The sequence below is a fragment of the Triticum aestivum genome, chromosome 4A (genome assembly GCF_018294505.1).
Source record: "Triticum aestivum cultivar Chinese Spring chromosome 4A, IWGSC CS RefSeq v2.1, whole genome shotgun sequence".
Classification (NCBI taxonomy): Eukaryota; Viridiplantae; Streptophyta; class Magnoliopsida; order Poales; family Poaceae; genus Triticum; species Triticum aestivum.
Window position 1 is genome coordinate 599,262,000 of NC_057803.1, and position 16,250 is coordinate 599,278,249.

Sequence of the window (16,250 nt, forward strand, 5' to 3'; positions counted from 1 at the left end):
CGTCTATCCGCGTTCGTGGTCTTGAATGACCTATTTCGAAGTTTTTTGGCCGGTGAGGCCATTTTGCTGTGGGGCTGTCAAAGCGGCCGCACAGTCCTCCGCTTGGGGAGGCGCACTTTAGTGCTTCCCCTTCAAAGAGATGATGCCTCGTGGACCGGGCATCTTAAGCGTAAGAGATGCATAATGCGGTATTGCGTTAAAGCGAGCGAAAGCTTCGCGTCCCAGTAGTGCTTGATAGCGACTTGAGAACGGGACGATATGGAAGGTCAGCTTTTCGCGGCGGAGGTTATCGGCAGAGCCGAATATGACTTCGAGCCGGAGAAAACCCATACAATGGGTGTCCGGACCAGGTATTACCCCTTGAAAGGAGGTTTTGCTGCGGCGGATTCTTGCTGGGTTTATCCCCATGTGCTGGATTGTATCCTGATATATCAGGTTTAGTCCACTGCCGCCGTCCATAAGGACATTTGAAAACTGGAGTCCGCCAATTATTGGATCGAGTATCAAGGCAGTCCAGCCTACATTCTTGATATTCCTAGAATAATCTAGCTGATCGAAGATGATCGGTTTTGACAACCAGTGGCAGGACCCTTTGGGCCGTGTGGTGCGTACCTTTACGGGCGCCGCACGTTTTGTTATGTGAAGTGAGTTCACTATTTTTACTTCTTGTGGGAAGTTCTTTTGTTTCCTGGTGCTCTGCTTTTGGGGTTCGTCCTCGTCTTCGCTTGGTGTGTCGAGCCCCTTGTGTTCGGCATTGAGTCTGCCGGATTGTTTGTAAACCCAACAGTCTCTGTGGGTATGGTTAGCAGGCTTCCCGGGAGTACTGTGTATCTGACATATCCTGTCCAGGATTTTACTTAGGTTGGATGGATCGTCCCTGTTATCCTGGGGGGGCGGTTTTTCCTGATTTTGTCGTGAGCCTTTGAATCCGGCATTGACTGCCGTGCTCTTCGGACTTTTGTCCTTAGTCCAGCGACGGTCCTTGTTGCGTCGCGGTTTTCCGTTTCCATCCCTAGTTTCAGATGTACTTGGGTCGCTGGGGCTGCACCTTGCCAACCAGCTGTCCTCCCCTGCACAAAAGCGGGTCATGAGGCTTGTTAGTGCGGCCATTGTTCTTGGCTTTTCTTGGCCGAGGTGTCTGGCGAGCCATTCGTCTCGGACGTTATGCCTGAAAGCTGCTAAGGCTTCGACGTCCGGACAGTCGACTATCTGATTCTTTTTAGTGAGGAATCTATTCCAGAACTGCCGAGTTGATTCTCCGGGTTGTTGAGTTATGTGACTAAGATCGTCTGCATCCGGAGGGCGGACATAGGTCCCTTGAAAGTTTGCTCGGAAAGCATCCTCGAGCTCTTCCCAGCTTCCAATTGTGTTTTTGGGAAGGCTTTTAAGCCAATGCCGGGCTGGCCCTTTAAGCTTAAGGGGTAGATATTTTATGGCGTGGAGATCATCTCCTCTAGCCATGTGTATGTGGAGGATATAATCCTCGATCCAGACTCTAGTGTCTGTTGTTCCATCATATGCCTCTATGTTTACGGGTTTGAATCCCTCTGGGAATTCATAGTCCAGGACCTCATCGGTGAAACATAGGGGTGTGCGGCGCCCCTGTATTTGGGTGTGCCGGATTCTGATGATGGCTTCATAGCGTTGCTTATGAGAGCTTGCTTTCTCGGCCCATAAATGGACCTGACTGGGCCATGATGTGAATCCTTAAGTGGGTCGCATGCCGATTTAGGTGCGGCGCCGCTTGCCGCTTTATGGGGTCGTATATCCGACCGTGTGGCTTTTTCATTTTTTGAATGCGAGGGCTCTAGGGCCTCTTCGTCGAATTTAGGCGGTAGCTTTCTTTTCGGATAGCTTTTAGTGCGGCGACTGTCGCCGTACTTATCTGTGGTATTGATTACTTTGCTCCATCTAATCCGGAGTGCATCTTCCGCTTCTGCTTCTTTAGGCCGTGTGCAGTTGCAACGAGCCTCTCGTGGAGATTCTTCTGCTCCATAGGTTTATTCGGCGTGAGGTCGTCCGGAATGCCTTTTTGCCGGAGGAGGGATGTTCGGTTTCTCTATTCGTGTTGCCCTGTTCGGACGGTTGCTCTAAGGCCTGCTCGTCGTCTACCGGCTCGTCCTACTCTATGGCTGGGTTTTTGTTGAGGCGGGGCTTGGGTCGGCGTTTACGCCGACGCTTTGATTGCTTTTCGGGGGGTCGATCTCCCGTCCCATCCCCTTTTTCCTCGTTGTCGCTTCCTTTAGGGGTATCCACCATGTACACATCATGAGATGAGGTGGCTGTCCAATGCCCTATGGGCGTTGATTCGTCGGTATCTCCTGCATCGTCATCCATGCTGTCGATGTCTCCGGAGTCGAAGTTGAGCACGTCGTTTAAATTGTCGACAGTGGCTACCAAGTGGGTGGTGGGTGGGCTTTGAATTTCTTCATCGTCCGTATCCCATCCTCGCTGACCGTAGTTCGGCCAGGGCTCTCCTGATAAGGAGAGAGTCTTGAGAGAGTTCAGGATATCGCCACAAGGCGAGTACTGAAAGATGTCTGCGGCGATGAACTCCATTATCAGCGCCCGATCGGATTCGATTGGCAGGGGCGCGGGGGATTCGGAGTCCAGGGAGGAGTCCGGATCCTCGTAGTCACAGGTTGTGCAGAGTGCGGGGCTAGCGTTCGGCTCGATAGCTTTCGGGATCGCAGCCCCCGAGGTGACGTCCAACCGCTCATCCTCGATTGGCGCAATAGGCTCCGAGTTAAGGGTTGGAACCGATGCGTGTGCGGCCTCCAGCACACTGTCCGGAGGCAGGGCTAGATCATGCCCCTCGAGATAGTGCGGCGCGCTTGGCCGTGGCTCGAACCCGTCAAAGATCAAGTCTCCGCGGATGTCAGCCGTGTAGTTTAAGCTTCCAAACCTGACTTGATGGCCAGGGGCGTAGCTTTCGATCTGCTCCAGGTGGCCGAGCGAATCGGCCCGCAGAGCGAAGCCGCCGAAGACGAAGATCTGCCCGGGGAGAAAAGTCTCACCTTGGACCGTATCATTGTTGATGATCAAAGGAGCCATCGGGCCTAAAGGCGACGACACAGAGGAACTCTCAATGAAAGCACCAATGTCGGTGTGAAAACCGGCGGATCTCGGGTAGGGGGTCCCGAACTGTGCGTCTAGGCCGGATGGTAACAGGAGGCAGGGAACACGATGTTTTACCCAGGTTCGGGCCCTCTTGATGGAGGCAAAACCCTACGTCCTGCTTGATTAATATTGATGATATGGGTAGTACAAGAGTAGATCTACCACGTGATCAAGGAGGCTAAACCCTAGAAGCTAGCCTATGGTATGATTGTTGTATATGGAGTTAATTGCCTACGGAATACAACCCTCCGGTTTATATAGACACCGGATAGGGTTAGGGTTACATAAAGTCGGTTACAATGGTAGGAGATCTTGAATATCCGCATCACCAAGCTTGCCTTCCACGCCAAGGAAAGTCCCATCCGGACACGGGACGAAGTCTTCAATCTTGTATCTTCATAGTCGAAGAGTCCGGCTGAAGGTATAGTCCGGCTACCCGAACACCCCCTAATCCAGGACTCCCTCACCCGTGCTAAGGTGCACTGGGGCAGGTTGGATGCGGAGAAGCTTGTGAAGGACGGGCCACCAGCGGGGAAAGAGAATCGCAAGCCCGAAAATTACTATAAAGATGTTCTGAAGGGTGCCCGCCTTGTGGTGGATGAATGTACTAGGGATGTAATTTTTGAGTAAAACTCGCTAGTTTTTGTCCTGTGCGCTGAAAACTTGTTCATATGCGCTGAGCAATGCTGCTTGAATTTAAAATATTACCTTCTGTGCGGCTGTTTATCAATACTGAGAGATGGTGAGTCGTCGGCTTCTACCCCCTTGCCACTAGTGTTGGGGTGTTCGGGGATAAATCTGAGCGCTCTTTTTCCCATGTTTGGGTCCTTCGAGGGAGGTGCTCAGCCCGACGAACAAGGCAATCGGACTATAATGCGTGAACATTCTTACTTAGACATAGAATTCTATAATTTTAAATTTCGGCGAAGCCCCTAGTATTCGGAAGACCGAGTTCGGGGCGCTATCCACGCCTTGGCCGGACAGAGCCGACTCGCCGCCCTAAGCGGCATAAGTCTTTAGGGACTCGGAAAAACCTCTCGAACAGCGACCAGCTCTCGCTTCATCATGACAGTCAGTTTTAGCTTTCTCCACTGAGGTGCTCGGCCCAGCTCAACTAGGGCACAATCGCAGTGGTTCTCCTAGTGCTACCTTAGCCGATATAGCGGAACGTAAGGCACCAAAACATAGGAGCCAGGAAAACCCAACTATTGACCCAAGACATGATTCGGAGCCGATGCATATAATGCTATAAGTTCGGGGTGCCGCACTTTTGAAAGTGTTCGGACTTCTCACACCATACTGAGGGGTGCTAAAAGCCCCTGGCGTATTTTGGCCGTACCAAGTTGTACGGGTGCAACATGTCGTTAAGGAACATTTATTTATAAAAAGATAGTGCAAAAATAGACAAAAGCTATGCATTTTTTATTAGAAATAGCTGCGATCAAAGCAGAACGATACAAATAATGCGATAAACGAAAAGTTGGACTATTTAACATGTCTGCTCCAGGGGCAAGCTGCGGAATAGTATGCGAAACAGGTATACTGCTCGTGATAGAGACCACCTGGGATTTTCGTAATGCGGCATGGCTTGTCTGCTTCCCTGGTTCTTGCATCGTTTGTGCGGCAATTGAACTACCGAACATGCCTTCCGAAGAGTAGAGTCCTGGAAGTAAGAGAAAAGTAAAAAATTGGCAGCCCCTGGTGCGGTTTAAGCCGTGTTTTGGGCGTGCCGTGATGGTGCCCCTCCCCCTATGCCCATGGTATTTCTAGAGCGTAATTATGCACGCGAAGTACTGGCGTCGCCTTTTTGCTAGGGTTGGGGTTGGGGCCGCATTGCTACGCCTGCTCGGAACGTGCCAGGCGGTCTTGTTGTAGGTTACTCCGGGCGCGCTTGACGGTGTTCGGACGTTTAATGGCCGGACTGGAGAACTGTCTGGAGAGGCTACTTTGTACTTCCGCTGCAAGGGCCGCCGTGTGCTCCTCCGTTCGGAGGGAGCGTTCGGTGTTTCCATTGACCGTAATTACTCCACGAGGGCCTGGCATCTTGAGCTTAAGGTATGCGCAGTGCAGTACCGCATTGAATTTGGCGAATGCGGTTCGTCCGAGCAGTGCATGATAGCCACTACGGAATGGGACTATGTCGAAGACCAATTCCTCGCTTCAGAAATTATCCGGGGATCCGAAGACCACTTCAAGTGTGACTGAGCCTGTACAGTTGGCCTCTACACCTGGTATTACGCCTCTAAAGGTCGTTTTGGTGGGCTTAATCCTCGAGGGATCGATGCCCATTTCTCGCACTGTATCCTGGTAAAGCAGGTTCAGGCTGCTGCCACTGTCCATGAGGACTCTAGTGAGATGAAATCCGTCAATAATTAGGTCTAGAACCAATGCGGCAAATCCGCCATGACGGATGCTAGCGGGATGGTCTCTTCGATCAAAGGTGATCGGGCAGGAGGACCATGGGTTGAACTTTGGGGCGACTGGCTCTACCGCGTATACGTCCCTTAACGCGCGCTTCCGCTCCCTTTTTGGGACGTGGGTGGCGTATATCATGTTCACCGTCCGCACTTGTGGGGGGAAACCGTTCTGTCCATTGTTGTTTGGCGGCCGGGGCTCCTCGTCGTCATCGCTATGCAGCCCCTTGTCTTCATTGTCGGCGCTTAACTTGCCTGCCTGCTTGAACACCCAACAATCCCTGTTGGTGTGATTGGCCGGCTTTTCGGGGGTGCCATGTATTTGGCACAAGCGGTCGAGTATTCGGTCCAAGCTGGACGGGCCCCTAGGATTCCTTTTGAATGGCTTTTTCCGCTGACCGGATTTAGAGCCTCTGAATCCGGCATTAACTGCCGTATCCTGAGCATTGTCGCCGTTAATGCGGCGCTTCTGCTTGTTGCGATGCGACCTGCCACTAATGTCCCTAGTGTCCGAACTACCAGGGTTCTTGGTCATATTGTTGCTACGAGCAAGTCAGCTGTCTTCTGCCGCGCAAAATTGGGTCATGAGTGTCGTGAGTGCTGCCATAGATTTCGGCTTTTCCTGTCCAAGGTGCCGGGCCAGCCACTCGTCACGGATATTGTGCTTGAAGGCTGCTAGGGCCTCAGCGTCCGGACAGTCGACTATTTGATTTTTCTTTGTTAGGAACCGTGTCCAGAATTGCCTGGCCGATTCCTCTGGCTGCTGAATTACGTGACTTAGGTCATCGGCGTCTGGGGGTCGCACATAAGTGCCCTGGAAATTGTCGAGGAATGCGGCTTCCAGGTCCTCCCAACAACTGATTGATCCTGTCGGCAAGCTGTTGAGCCAATGCCGAGCTGGTCCTTTAAGCTTGAGTGGGAGGTATTTGATGGCGTGAAAATCGTCGCCGCGGGCCATGTGGATATGAAGGAGATAATCCTCGATCCATACCGCAGGGTCTGTTGTGCCATCATATGATTCGATGTTCACGGGTTTGAAACCCTCGGGGATTTGATGATCCATTATTTCGTCTGTAAAGCACAGTGGGTGTGCGGCGCCTCTGTACTGGGCGATATCATGACGTAGCTCCAATGAGTTTTGTCTACTGTGTTCGGCCCTGCCGAATTTGTGGCCGGCATGACGGTTACTGTCTCGAGCCGTGGGGTCCCCACGCGATCCGTAGATCGATCATGTTTGCCTTGCCTTGTCCTCCAACATGTCTCGTAAGTCCGGCGCATATTCCCGTGCCTTGGTACGGGGTGCGGCTTGAGTGGAGGGCCGGGAGGCCTCTCTGTCGCGGCCACGAGGTGGCCGTTCGGCCCCATCAAGTGCTTCCTCCTCTAATTGGGGTAGCAACCTGCGCTTTGGGTAACTCTTGGAGGGGCGTTCGAGTTTATGCTCTTCGGCCGCAAGGACTTCGGTCCATCTGTCAACCAACAAACTTGATCAGCTCGGAGCTGTTGCTGTTTTTTCTTGAGGCTTCTTGCCGTGGCTATAAGCGTGCGTTGGAAACGCTTTTGCTCAACGGGATCCTCTGGCACGATGAATTCGTCGTCGTCGAGGCTTGCCTCATCTTCGGAGGGAGGCATATAATTATTGTCCTCGACCTCTTTGTCTGCTGCTCTCTCATGAGGGCTGGTTTCTCCATCCTCCTGTGCTAAACCTTGCTGGAGGGGGTTTTCTTCGGCACTCTCCGGAGTATTATTATCTCCCGTGGTGGAATCACCGTTTTTGTGTTGGCGGGATTTTGAGCGGCGCCGCTGACGTCGGCGCTTGGGCTGTTTCTTGGAGGGGTCATCCTCCGTTGTTCCGTCGCCCTCTCCCTCTTTTGGGGTGTCCACCATGTATATGTCATATGACGAGGTGGCTTTCCAGGGCCTGGTAGGCGTTGGTTCTTCATCATCTCCTTCATCGGCGTCCATATCGTCGATGTCTTCGGAGTCGAAGTCGAGCATGTCGGTTAAGTCGTCGACAGTGGCTACAAAGTGGGTGGTGGGTGGGGTTTGAATTTCTTCATCGTCCGTACCCCAACCTTGCTGACCGTAGTCTGGCCAGGGCTCTCCTGATAAAGAGAGAGACTTCAGTGACTTCAGGATATCGCCAAATGGCGAGTGCTGAAAGACGTCCGCGGCCGTGAACTCCATGATCGGCGCCCAATCGGATTCGATCGGCAGGGGCGCGGAGGGCTCGGAGTCCGGAGAAGAATCCAGCTCCGTGGAGTCACGAGTCTCGCAGAGTACGGGGCTGGTGTTCGGCTCAACCGCAGTTGGGATCACAGCCCCCGAGGTGGTGTCCAACCGCCCATCCTCAATCGGCGCGGTTGGCTCTGAACTAAGGGTCGGAGCCGATGCGGGTGCGGCCTCCAGGGCACTGTTCGGCGGCAGAGCTAGATCATGCTCGTCGTGACAGTGCAGCGCGCTCGTTCGAGTCCGTCGAAGATCAAGTCCCCGCGGATGTCAGCCGTGTAGTTTAAATTTCCGAATCTGACCTGACGGCCAGGGGCGTAGCTTTCAATCTGCTCTAGATGGCCAAGTGAATTGGCCCGCAGTGCGAAACCGCCAAAGACGAAGATCTGTCCGGGGAGGAAGGTCTCACCCTGGACTGCATCGCCATTGATGATCGTAGGAGCCATCGGGCCTGACAGCGACGGCACAGAGAAACTCTCAATGAAAGCACCAATGTCAGTGTCAAAACCGGCGGATCTCGGGTAGGGGTTCCCGAACTGTGCGTCTAGGCCAGATGGTAACAGGAGGCAAGGGACACGAAGTTTTACCCAGGTTCGGGCCCTCTCGATGTAGGTAAAACCCTACGTCATGCTTGATTAATATTGATGATATGGGTAGTACAAGAGTAGATCTACCACGAGATCAGAGAGGCTAAACCCTAGAAGCTAGCCTATGGTATGATTGTTGACGTGTATGTTGTCCTACGGACTAAAACCCCCCGGTTTATATAGACACCGGAGAGGGTTAGGGTTACATAGAGTCGATTACAATGGTAGGAGATCTGAACATCCGTATCGCCAAGCTTGCCTTCCACGCCAAGGAAAGTCCCTTCCGGACATGGGACCGAGTCTTCAATCTTGCATCTTCATAGTCCAGGAGTCCGGCTGAGGGTATAGTTCGGCTATCCGAACACCCCCTAATCCAGGACTCCCTCACTCCCCATAGACTTATAGACCTGTGTACACTCACAAACGCATTAGTCCCTTAACCTATAAGTCTTCAATACACCAAAATCACTAAGGGGCACTAGATGCACTTACATTGTTGCCTGTTCCATTTGAGGAGTCCTTTCAGTTTTTCAATCAATTGGCCCTCGATAAAGCAACGGTCACCTGCTACTGTCTGTAAGTAGTACTACTTCTATCATTAAGTCTCTCTATATAGCTCAGCTCTTTCATTGCATGTATTTATAATTATCCTCACTATATTATGCAGATTGAAGATCGTCAAATTGAAGAAAAGACAAATCGGTGATATTGGGTTCATTAACACAAATCTCATAGATGCAACCGAAGTTAAATTTCATGCCGTAGATACCGAGGCCAACTTGCTACGATTGTTGGTAATAAATGAAAACAAAGATATAATACTCTTTCCTTACAACTTCAAGTGAGTGTTACTGTCTTATGCATATTCGGTTTCCCTTATATATTAGTCAAGGTTATAGTAATGTAATTGATGAGTTATGCATGCGTGCGCAGGTTCCACTATATTCTTCTAGAGATTAAGCTTGAGCAGGGAGTAGTAACTGTCTTGGACTCTAAACGAAAAGATCCCCAGGAGTATGCGGACATGACTCAAATGCTCGAGAAGTAAGTTAAATCGATCATTATCCACCATATCAGCAACTTTGTTCATTTCTGATATCAAGTAATTGTTTTGTTTGTCTGGCAGGGTTTGGAGAAAATTCACCAAAAAAGCTCCAAGACTGCCGAAGAAGCTGGAATTTAGACACCCGAAAGTAAGTACTATAGTAACATGTTCCGCATCTCCTAGTGATTCAAGCGCTAGTTTCATCAATACCATTTGGCATTCTTGCTTACCAGTTTGATTGACCTCTATTTCTTGTAAAGTGGTTGTAGCAGGAATAAGGGAATGATTTCTGTGGATACTACGTTTGCGAGTCCATCCACCACACGACCTGTGAGCGGGGCTACTCCGACGAACAATATGAAGTGCGTAAATAACAATATTCACAATTCTATTTTATTACCATCATTTGTGTTGAGTTTCATTCATTCATATATATATGTATTGACCCCCTTCTTCAAATTAGATGTTTCGGAAGCGGGATGAACTCCTAGCACCAGCTCGCATGCGAGCAAGTCAAGAGGAATTGGCGGTATTCTTTCTTGACCACGTGATCGCTGAAGACGGTGAATACTATGTGGACCATGCGTCTGTATGTTAGGAGATTATATTTGTAAGAGATAATTATTGTATATATGTAGTCGGTAGTGTCGGATAGATATACGAGAACTTGTTGTTCGACCAATCTCTCGGAGAAGGAGAGGTGGTCGATATCACTTCTCTCTGTATGCATATATGTTCATGACGATCTTCTGTTTCCTTCGTTTGTTTACTAGCTAGCTAGCGTGTCTAGTCCTCTCTATACATATGTATAGTACGTAGCGTCGACCAAGCACGGACATAAGAGAGGACACTTCTCTCTATTAATTATAGCTAGCTAACACAATATATGAAACACCTAAATTAACCCCCCAAAACCCCCAACCCCCCCCCCCTTTCAAAAAAAAACAAAAACCCCTGCCACAGAAATGCTGACGCGTGGATGCCTATTGGTCCCGGTTGGTGCCATCAACCGGGACCAAAGGCCCTCCTGCCTGGGCTCCGCGCACAGGCCACGTGGAGGCCCATCTGTCCCGGTTCTGGACTGAAACGGGACTAAACGGACAGGGCATTAGTAACGACCCTTTAGTCCCGGTTCAGGAACCGGGACAAAAGGCCCTTACGAACCGGGACAATAGGCCCGTTTTCTACTAGTGGCCGCTCTCCAGGCGAGCCGCGACCTCCTCGACGATCCCATGCCATTTGTTGCACGCCCCGTGGATATGACCCCAATGGTTCGCCATCGCCTTCGCCCCGCGCTGCATGTAGACGCCTTTAAAGCAGGGGTCGACGAGCTTGCATTCGTCGAATTCGGCCTTGATGCGGTCCCAGTACGTCTTCGTGCCGGTGGTCGGGTCAAGGCAGATGACTTTCCATGCTTCGGCGAGCATTCCTACTCCTTGGACGCCCACTTGATGCGCGGCTCGCCAGACCTGGCCGCCCACTTCTTCTTCTTGCGCCTCCTCGCCGGAACAGTCCCCGGCTCCTCCTCCTCGTCGTCGTCCTCCTCCTCGTCCTCCTCCTCCTACTCCTCCTGCTCCTCCTCGCCGTAGACGTAGCCAAGCTCGTCGTCCATGCCGCCGCTGAGATTCACCATGTCTTTCGGGGTGACGAACCCAGGAGACGCGGCGGCCGCGGTCGAGCCTGTCGCGATGATGTCGTCCATGTCGGCCTCGGTCTCGTCGGTGTCGCCGAGGTGCGAGAAGGGCAGCGCGCCACGGCGGAAAGGGGGCGTCAGGGAGGACGCGTAGGCGCGCGGCGAGTAGTTGTATGGAGGGTACTGCACGCCGGCGAAGGTAGGCGAGAGCGTGCGCTGGGCCGGGTGTCCATGGGGAAGGTGACGTTGGGGTTGAACCCACCGTGCGCGTCCCCGTCGGCGTAGCCCGCTGAGGACGTGCATCCCCATGGCTGCGCCGACGGTGAGCCGACGCCTTGCTGGCACCAGGGCGCGTGATGGGCGTGGCTGTCGGGTGGATTCATCATCCCTGCACGAGTCGCCTCGGCTTGGTCCGCCGAAGCCGCAACCGCACGCGCCGCATTGTCACGGGCCTTCTTGGCGATCGCCCTGTTCCGCCGGTCGGCGGTGACAGCCTCCCGTCGTTGAACTTCCACCCTCCACTCGGCATTTGACATGCCGGGTGGCTTGGACGGCGGCGCCCTCGGCTTCCTCTGCTTCGGCTGGGCGACGGAGGCAGTCGCGGTTACCGCGGCCTGGGGGACAACGTATTTCTTCGATGACATGGCGGCCGGCCGGCTGGGAGGCGAGCGGGAGGGAGATTGGCGGGAGGAATGGAGAGAATGGGAGGGAAGTGAGGGAAAGGCGGGAAGAAACGGCGGGAAGAGACGCTCGACAAGCCGATAGGGTGGACCCACACGCCCTTTTCGCTTGTGCCGGCGCCCCCCAGGACACCGGGTTCGGCCTGATTCCGCCGGCACCAGTTTCGGCCTGAGCCGACAAAAAACGGGATTCTAAGGATGCGACTGGACCGTTTTTTCAGCGCCGGCGCGACAAAAACGTCTGGAAAAGGCCTATTGGGGACGCGGCTGGAGATGCTCTCGACTGGTTTGCAACAAAAACGTCGGTCAGATTATGAAAGCTCCTGCCGGCGCTTCAGACAAGCTGCGTAGCACATCTGACCTGACTGGAGACCTCGCAACGCAAGAGCAGAGAGGAAATATATGCTAGTTTAATACCGTATGCATGTCATGGGTGAAGCCATGCGAGGCCGATCCTGACAAGACAAGGGTCGGTGAAATGCTAAACATGCACGAAGTTTTCTTTTTCTTTTTGAGAGGTAGTGCATGTGCATGTGCGCGCGCGGGGGCTGATGAAGTTATTAGTTCCATGTGCATGTGTATGGGACTATGGGTACAGAAGAAGAGATGCATGAAAAAGGGAATAGCGGCATGTGAAACGGCCCGGCCGGCCGGCCGACCATTTTGCCGGCGACGTGCAACGCGTGCAGCTAGCGTACGGCCAAAATGGGTGATCATGTTGCACCCAACTGTGAAGACTGACATGTTACGTACCAAAATGAAACGAAGAACGGAAACTGCAAGATGGCCATGTCTAAACCCAACGAATCAGAAACGAGTAGTACTACGTCCACACAACGAATTGAGTTGAACACGAGCGAATTAATGAATGCACGAGCGAATTACTCATCCATCCATCGACAGCTTCAATTCGTCCAACTATCTATCTATTGAACGGACCTTCCCTTCCCCTCCCTTGGATGGATGATGATGACGACCCAACGACCAACTGCATACATGTGTTTACTCCTACCACTGCACCACACAGCTAGCACACCACCGCCGTCCGCCGTGCCACGTCTTCTCCGGCGAGCGTTGCTGGCGCGCGCGTGCACAGTACCGAGTGTTAATTAGCCCTGCCTCCTACTACTAGTAATTGACGGCGGAGACCAGCAAAGGAGGAGCTGAGTGTGGTGGGCTTACCGACGAAGTCGGTGAGGACGCGGCCGTTGGAGAAGCGGCCGGCGGGGCGGGGCGGGAAGGTGCGGCCGTAGGGGTCGTACCAGGCGTGGGTCAGCTCCCCCCCCCCCCCCCCCCCCCCCCCCCCCACACACACAGGTTCCCCAGGTTGCCCGTGTCCGTGTACGAGTCGCCAAACACCCACAGCTGCTCCTTCACCTCATGCTTCCGGTGATGACGCCCACGGCTCCTCCCCTGCTGCTCGCTCACCCGCTCGCCGCCGGAGGGGCACCCGGCCACCGCCGTGGCTGGAGAGAGCATCACTACCACCATCGCAAGGCCTGAAGCTCATCAGATACAGAGGGCAATCAATGAGTGAATGGCAGAGAGGCAGAGAGCGAGAATTGAAGTGCGCTGGCGTGGTTAGCTGAGAAAGCAATAAATATAGGAGCGGTCTCCTTATTAGCCCGGTCGTAATGAAAGTATCATAAATAATATTATGCACGCTAATTAAGTAATTTTGATAAGATGGTATAGGATTAAATGAAGAAAAAAATGATTGAATATTATATTATGATACCGTATCATATTAAATGATGTGCTACTTTTTGTCACACATGACAATAAATATAGTTCTATATGACACCATGCATTACAGATGTAGTATCATACACTAGTATCATATGCATGATACTAGTATATGATACTTCCCGTTACAAGCAGTTTTATAGCGACAAGATCGACTGGCTTACAGAGAAGTGCTCCGGCAGCGGCCGCTGATGGCGGGCAGCTCCGGCGGTGATACATGGCCGCGCGGCGCGCCGTGGAGGTGTGGTATGTGGCCGGCCTCGACCGCTTCGTTCGCGCCTGTCTGTCTGATGCCCTGTGACTGTTAGTGATGGCGCGGTTTGTGGTGTGGGAGGGGAGGGATGGGCCGGCCGGGAAGCTTTATACCCGGCGTAAGTACGCCATACATCTCCATGGCTGCGACTGGGAATGGATGGAGACACACCAGCAATCAGTGGACACCGCCATTATTCCTTCCTCGAAACCATAAATAATGTCAGCACCTCATGCCATGCGTGTAGTATATCTGAATTTCTCCATGCATGCGCTGCATGGTCAACACCTGTGCTCCTATACGCTATACGTATGCGACGACACGGTTTTCTTTAACTTGTATATACAATGTATACCTTTAAATATCCTTATTATTGTATATCTTCAAATACGACTATACGAGTAGTATTTTCTTTTATGCTGTATATACACACAAGCGAGACGGCTTTGTCCTATATTTGGCTCTATGTATACGTTTTCGTGTACGTACGTACTCAACCAAAATGACTCTGCCTGACCAGCTATGCTCAGGTCAGGTTGTATTAATCACGCTCGATCGCTGGGTCTGACCGGCCGATCTGGACGGCCAACCGCCACCGAAACGGCCGGCCCACACCGCCCACCGTCGCCGTCGTGCTACAGCCTACAGCGAGCCAGCCAGCCCCCCTCGTCAGCCACGGTTGGACGAGGAGCCCTACCACGTACACACAGGGCTAGCTCCGGCCTCCGGCCATGGACTGCATTAACTCCTCTCAACCGTCGTCTCTCTGCATCCGCGTCAGTCGGGAAGAACCAGTGTCAATGAAAGTCATATCCTTATCTGGCAGATCGTCTTTACAACACCAGCAGCCGCCTCCTCCTTCAAAAAAAAAGTTAGGGTTCATACCTCTTGCCGGCACTCTCTCAACTGTCTTCTCTCTGCAGCCACGTCAGTCGGGAAGAACCAGTGTCAATGAAAGTCATATCCTTATCTGGCAGATCGTCTTTACAACGCCAGCAGCCGCCTCCTCCAAGAAAGAAAGTTAGGTTTCATACCTCTCGCCGGCGCCAGCGCAGGTCCGCTTCGTCTCGGGTGGCCCTAGGGTCATGGAGGTGCGTGAATCCCGGCAAGGGCCAGCGGAATGGCTCCGCTTTACTTTTTAGTCGTTTTTTCAATCTGGTTAGGGTTTGTGTCCTGCTTAAAAAGGCGAGACGGTGGCGGCTGCCTGAGGATGGAATAAAGGTATCTCCGCCTAGCCTCCGTTCCGGCAATGCATCTAGCATCGTTGGTAGGTGTGTGGAGGTGTGTTTCCAGCAGATCTATTGGTGGATTTGCTCGGATCTCGTCCTTGTTTGTCTATATTCGTGTGTCTTTGGTTTGGATCCTTCCGATCTACGTTATTTTTCATCGCCGGCGGTTGCTATTCTGGGGTGTTGGTCCTATTGGGCTTACCACGACGACTTTCCGACTATCTACTACAATAAGTTATGCCCGAGTCCGGCGGCGAAGGGGCGATGACGGCCGCGCGCCTTCGGCTCGCTTCAGTGCTTTAGTCGTCGCTAGGTGGTTTACGGATCTGGATGTAATTTTTATTTCTGGTGTTCGTTGTACTGCCATAATTGAAGATGAATAGATTAAAAAGTTTTCCTAAAAAAAGGTTGTATCGATTCCAACAAGATCGACTGCATTCAACTCTACACTATGTGGTTTTTAGGAGCATCCTGATTTTACCTCATTTGTTTCAGTTTTAGGCAGCAAATTCTCTTAGGAAAAATCAGAAAACTGAAAAAAAAAACTATTTCTAATCAGCTTTGCTAGTGAAGATGAATTTGGATTCTGACTATTTTCAATGCAATTGCCTAAAGCACGTCCCAGTGTACTTCGGTGGCAATCAGCTTTGCTGGTGAAGCGAATCCATAGCTGGTTCAAAGTAAACTGCAATTGAAACAAACAGGACCTTAAGTCAATTGCGGTAGTTTCTCTCCCGCTCACTCCCATGCCTCATTGACGACACCGTGGTGTCATCATCTCGCTTGGCTTCCGTCAAATCCAATGAACAGTCAATATGAAAAAAGACCCATCTGGATTCCATATCGACAACGACGACTACATCGCCTTCTACAAGCTCCTCAGCATGTAGAAGGCTCGGGCGGCAGCGGGTGGCGTAGTTTTTTTTTATGGTTTTTTATGTCTTTTTATATTAGGTATAAATATGAATGAAACCCACCGAATTTTAGCCGCATTTGTGTCTTTTTTGTCTAATTTTAGCCAAACTTCAATTAAAAAATGGCGTCTAGAGGCTGACCTGGGACGGTGGTTGAGAACCCGACCGCCCCCATGCCAAAATAGCGCCGGCTGGCCTCAGAAGATGCTATTTCATTCCTGGGACGCCGAACAACTGAAGATGCTCTAAAGAAGGCCTAAGAGGCTAAGATGATTCTATTCCTGTGGCCGCGCAAACTAGCAAGTCAGAAGAAGCCTCCAAGGACGTACTACATGTTTTATTCTCCTTGCTCTGACACAGCCTACCCTACCGCGCGTTTTTCTTCTTCAGTGGACGGATGGAC

At 51.9% G+C, this 16,250-nt stretch overlaps 1 pseudogene; it reads right to left on the reverse strand.

The window, feature by feature from the left end:
• The window catches only part of LOC123083996 (GDSL esterase/lipase At5g03610-like), a 74,344-nt pseudogene extending 60,674 nt beyond the window's left edge, over window positions 1–13,670 (reverse strand).
• Between the last annotated feature and the right edge of the window lie 2,580 nt (window positions 13,671–16,250).